Raw genomic sequence first — 6,322 nt, forward strand, 5'->3', positions numbered from 1 at the left:
GAGGAACTACATTTTGACAGGAATGGCATGGATGTGCTTCTCGCTGGCCTGCTAAAGGACACTTTTGTTAAATGAGTTTAATGCTAAGGCTCATCGGGGAGGAAGGCACAGGGAAATCCGTTTGTGCTGTAAAGAATGAACTGCTACGTGCAAAAGGATGGGGCAAGGAAAAGAGACACTGTTTTGTAATATTTTTTAGTTTGCTTTTCTTGTTTCCTATAAAAGTTTCTGTGTCTCAGGGTCTATAAGATTATTCCGTTCTATCCTGGTTCATATTTTCTAGGTCAACAAGAGACATTGTTCTCTCGGGAGTCCTTTGATAAAGAAAGTATGTCATAGCCAAAGAAGTTGGAGGCCTCCCCCACGCCCCACAGGGTGGCTTCTAATTGTGGGTGGCATTCCTTATATTTACATTATTCCTCCTGAACTCCTAATACCTGATAATGGAGCAAAAAGATCATTCAAATCACAAAATGAGTAAGTTGATGTTTAGATCTCTGAAAGTCTTATTTTTTGAAAATTCTTGTAACTTTCCTTGATAATAAACACATACATTCTCATTGAGGAAGCACAAAAGAGGGAGAATTTCAATCTTCTTGTTTCTGGAGTGTTTTCTAATCATTAAAAGGAATTAATAAAGCAATTTACTCATAAGTGATAATGTGGGGGTTTTTTTTGTTTGTTTGTTTGTTGTTTTTTTAATGTATACTCATTTTATTTTAAATCATCTCCAACCCCAAACTCTTCCCTTCTTTGTTTTATCTTGGCCTTACCTACAAGGTCAGTTTTTTTCTGTGCAATGTTTTTCTCTGATTTCCTTAGAGTAAACAAATTTCATTTCAATATCAGCATATTTAAAAATAGCATATATTTGTTTAATTATTTTTATCTTAATTATTTCAAGTCAAGGTCTTTCTCTTTACTTCCATTGTAACCCCCTTAAGAGTAGAGTTCAATTTCTATGTAGGAAACAATTACACAATTTCAGGTGTTCCCCCAAAAGGCACCCTAAGCTCTCAAAATATCTTCTCACAGGTAAGTAATATTCCTTCTGCTTAAGTAGTCACATTGATGGAAAAATAAAAAAATTAATTCTGTTAATTCCTTAAGTCATTTCTAGTATGAATGTGTTGAAAATATTTAAGATCTATTTTAGAATAGGTAGGAGAAGACATTGAAGGACCTGAGTGCATTAAGACAAGGGACACAATGTGGTAATTGTAGGAATGAACAAAAACTTAGTGACTATTTTCTAATTTATTTAATATTTAACCACATGCAACTGGCTAGTGTTGATGTCAACATATATTTCTAGACCTGAGTAGGAAACATTCAAGTATCTTGTATATGTTATATTTCTTTTTAGAATAAAAAAACTAATAAAAATAAAAATATATAAATGAATATTTTTATGGTGCCACTATTTACTGTATGTATTTTTATGGTTAAATATGTATAATTAAAATAGAGTTTACTTATTTACTTCAGAGAATAGAATTGTACATGAGGAAAATGATGTCAAATTATTAAGAAAAGCTTGATTTTTTCTGTTTCTAAAATTGATTCTCTTTAATTTGATGATATATGTATTTAAAATGTGGCGACAGTAAAGTAATGCAATTTATTATAAATAAAACCATTACAAAATACTTGAGAAACTGATACTTAGGACTTGTCCATGAAAAAAATCCAATTGAATTTCTGGAGACTTAGCTTAACTACTATTCTTAAGGACTCAGCAGGATGAAGGTAGCCAATTTAATGTAAGAGGTAAGTTAATTGACTTGTCTTCAGCAACATGTGACTTGTCTTTAGACAGGGGGTAGTATTATCACAACGCAAACCATATTTGTCTTGATGACTGTTACTATTGTGAAAAGTGGGAAAGGCATTAGTAATACAAAGAGGGCATGATTAACGCTTAAATACACTAAGAATTGTGATTAGAATGGGGGTTCGCTAATAACTTAGAGAACTAATATACTGTAATGTCAATATTTGTCATATTTCTATTATTAACTTTTGTGCTCTAGCTGGATGATAAGATATTAACGCCAGACTCACCAACATGTAAAGACAGTTTGACTGCACTGCCATATTCTCAGTTATGCTCATTTCCTTTTCTTATAGGGAGGAAAGTGTAGTAAGAAGCTGTGTGCCTTGTGGTAGAACTCCTCTCCTTTCTCCTTCAGCAAGAAACACATGGCAATTGATTGGAATGGAGGGGATGTCTTTCCTATCTTCTCCCATGGACATATCTGGCCCAGTTTCTCAGCTTCTTTGCTGTTGTTTTCTAATCACCTGAATGTTGAGAGTCTGTAACATTGTGATAATGCTGACAATATCTGACAAACAAATAGATGGCAACATGGCAAAGCCTCTATTTTGACGTGCTTGATGAAAGAAAAGAATTTCATTGCACATAGACTTTTAGAGTTTCAAAAAATGTCAGTGCTCTTCTCTTCTATAAACAATTACATTTGCACATAAGAGGAATGTTTATTAAAAATGTGCCATGCCATTAAAAATGGTTTGAAATGAGTAATTTCTCTTTTTCTGTTTCCTGTACATAATTCTCAGGTAATCTGTTTAGTTACCATACCCATATTTCTATTTCTTTGATATTGTTTTATACCTTTGATTTAATTCAATGTACCATTTCTGGAAAGATCAACATTAAAGTGAATCAAATCCACATAACATTAGAAAGATATTTTTTTCTTTAAAGACTGTTCATTGATGTATGTTGAAACTAGCAATCAGTAGGTTAGAAGTGTCCAAAAGAACATTGTTAACAAAGAATACATTTTTGTCATGAGTGTTATTCATTAGGTGATATAAATGTATTGTTTTTGTTGTTACTAGAGTTATTTTTCTTATCCTTTACAAAGCTCAAGATTTTATTTTGATAAAATAAAAGATTTTCAAATTCGTGCACCTTGAAAGGAACTGTGGTCTGCGAGGCTGCGGTGGGCACAGGAGCAGGTCTTGGCTCATCCTCTGTGCCCCCACCCAGCCCCTTCCACTGTGGCCCCCTGTCCCCAGCCCCACTCCTGCTGCCGCTGCTCCCATGTGCTGACGGCCCTGGCCCCACTCACACCTGCTGACAGCATGGAGCAATTGGGGCCTGCGCCAACAGCAGGTGTGAGCAGCGGCTGCTGCCCTGATTACCCCTCAGGAGCAGGGGAAGGTAGAGAAGCTCTCAGAGGCAATAGGGGCCTGCAGCCACTGCTCACACCCACTGATGGCACCGAGCAATCGGGATTGGCACCAGGCACTGGCAACGGGTGCAAGCTGCAGCTCTAGAGGTGGCAGCAAGTGCAAGAAGTGGCTGCTGGCCCTGACTGCCCTGCAGGAGCAGGGGGAGATGGAGAAGCCCTGAGGAGCAATCAAGGCTGGCAGCAGCCACTCACAACCTCTGACAGTGCTGAGCAATCAGGGCCAGCTCCAGGCTCTGGCAGTGGGTGCAAGCAGGATTGGCACCGGCAGCAGGTACGAGCACTGGAGCGGGAGGTGGGACCATTGCAGGCGGGAGCAAAGAATTTTCAGTGACCACCAGAGGCTTGCCCTGATGACAGTGACCAGCGCCCTCCCTTGGTCTGGCGCCCTGCTCACCTGCTCCACCATCCTGCCATGGCCAACACCCACCACTTTCCATGCACACCCCTAGTGGTCAGCGCACATCATAGCGACCAGTTGTTTGGTTGTTCCATCATTTGGTCTATTTGCACATTAGTCTTTAATTATATAGGATGATTGCATTTTTAGGAATTATACCTAAATATTTTATAACTAGAGGCCCAGTGCACAAAATTTCTACACGGGGGTGGAGGGGGGGAAGGTCCCCTCAGCCCAGCCTGCACCCTCTCCAATCTAGGACCCCTCGGGAGATGTCCAACTGCTGGTTTAGGCCTGCTGCCAGGGATTAGGCCTAAATCGGCAGTAGGACATCCCTCTCACAATCCTTGACCGCTGGCTTTTAACCAATCACCTGCTTGCCTGCCTGACTGCCCCTAACTGCCCCCCCCCCATAAGCCTGATTACCCCTAACCACCTCTGACTGCTGGCCTGATCACCCCCAACTGCCCCGCCCTCGCTGGCCTGGTTGCCCCCAACTGCACCCCCTGCTGGCCTGGTCACCCCACGCAGCCTGTTTGGTCATCTATTCAGTTGCAATGGTCACTTACGCTTTTACATAGATAGATGTTTACCTTTTATTATAAAGTCTGTGGTGATTCTCTTAAACTAGTTTTATTTTTTATTTATTTATTTTTTTAATAATGTGGAATATAGAATGAAAACGTAATACTTAAATTAGGCTTTTGACAAGGTCTCAGGGAAGTGGGTTGACAGAGTAAGTTGACACAAGAAATGGTATTTATTTCCTCTCTTTGATATACCACATTAAGTTTACCAATTTGTGAATAATTTACAGAGCAAATGTCAATTTGATGGTTTAACAAGTCAATTCTCTTTTAACAAGGAGTTGTATTATGTTATTTTTATTTACCACAAGGTTACTTAGAACCTAAAATTAGTCATGTGGACTCTCCAGATGCAACTAAGCGCTTAATTTATGAAATTGAAGGTTCTAATACAGTGAAATTCTTACCAGAGAGTACTTCATTCACACTACTTAGGAAACTATAGGAGCGCTTTGATTCTTGAGTCCAACATAATTCTTTAAATTATGTAATTTTGAAGAATTGCAAACTAGCTACATATGTGACTAATCAAATTCTTGTATTTTCTCTGCAGGTAATATAAGAACTGAATTGACAGCTTCTTCTTTTGTTCTAATAAGACTAACAATAAAACTATCCATGATATTTTGCAAAGCTTCCCTTTTTTCTGATCATTTATAAGTTTGGTATTTATATTTATGCAAGAGTGTTTACATAGTTATAGGTAAATATGAAGACACCAAATAAATATTTTAGTTTTAAATTAAGTGTTAACACTTTATATTCTCTGTTGGCCATTAAGAGTGCAGCCCAAAATAGTTATTTCAGGAACTGGACAGCTACTTAGCAGGGATGCAAGGACATGAGATTCAGTGTAGTTTGAATAAAGAAAGGGCCTGAATGTGAAAGAATAGAGCAGAATGGAAGAAAAGTACAGTAGTGAAGGGTTCTGGCATTCAGAGCTCAATACAGTAGACAAAACAAGGAGAGACAGGACACAGAACAGGAAGGAAATCATACAGAGAAGGATGGAGTAGTGCTAAGGAGACATTCCATGTGCCTTTTTTACTTCAGCCCCTCGGTCCCAACAGAGTAGCCATCTTCACAGGATGATAAAAGCCACAGTATCTGTAACTTACTATTCATTTAGTTCATTACCAAACACTGAGTTATAATTTGTCAAAGGTAAGATGCAGACAAAGAGACATTACTTTTAAAGCGGTATTACTTTAAGAACAGAAAGACTGATGCATCAGCTGGTGGATTTGGGACTAGAATTCAGTTCTCAAGCTAGAGACACCACTGTGACAGGTGGCACATTGAAACTCTAGCCATGTGCCCTGGGTCACAGTGAGAACAGACAGGTCCGGGCTCAGCATTGGGTGAAGTTCTGGGCTGAAGTGCTCCGCCCCTCTCCTTGTTTCATGTGCAATGCATGCCCCACTGATTATTAGTACATGCACACACTAGGTATTTGTGGTACGTTCTTCTACTTGTCCATAGAATGTCAGAGTCAGAGGGGCCCTTCGATATTTCATTTTCAGATATTTTGTTTAAAGATAACGAAACTCATATGTAGGAAGTTAAATTTCTTATCCAATATGAATGCCAAGGTAGGGCCAAGTAGACAAGAAGAACACTTAATCACAGTTCTCAATGTCATGGTCTCCTCATTGTTTTCACATACATTTTAATTTCTAGCATTTCACAGCTTAGTGTACTGTCTCATCCACCATTGGATGACCCGTGTCACATTGCACATTGTATCTATTCTCAATCCCTTGAGATTTTTTGGCTGTAATCTAAAACCAGTACCTTGATAATAACAACAGTGTAAACTTATCATTTTGAAAAAGCACTGGCAAACTTTCCCAGAACTTTTAGTCTGTCACTTTTGAAAGAAAGGATTTTTCTCTCATGTTAAAATAAAATCTAACATCACAACTGTCTAACAGTAATACAACTGACTGCTTCAGAGATTAAAGAGAACCTAATTACTAGAAGAATTCAGAAGCAGGCCTCCTGTCAGGAAATATTAGAGAGAAAATTCCTTAGATATTGGCCAGGGAATTTAACATGATATATGTTGTGTGACTGTCAATTTCTTGGAGAAAAGTGATCTTCACCCAAGTCTCAAA

The sequence above is a fragment of the Myotis myotis genome, unplaced genomic scaffold (genome assembly GCF_014108235.1).
Source record: "Myotis myotis isolate mMyoMyo1 unplaced genomic scaffold, mMyoMyo1.p scaffold_m19_p_2, whole genome shotgun sequence".
Lineage (NCBI taxonomy): Eukaryota > Metazoa > Chordata > Mammalia > Chiroptera > Vespertilionidae > Myotis > Myotis myotis.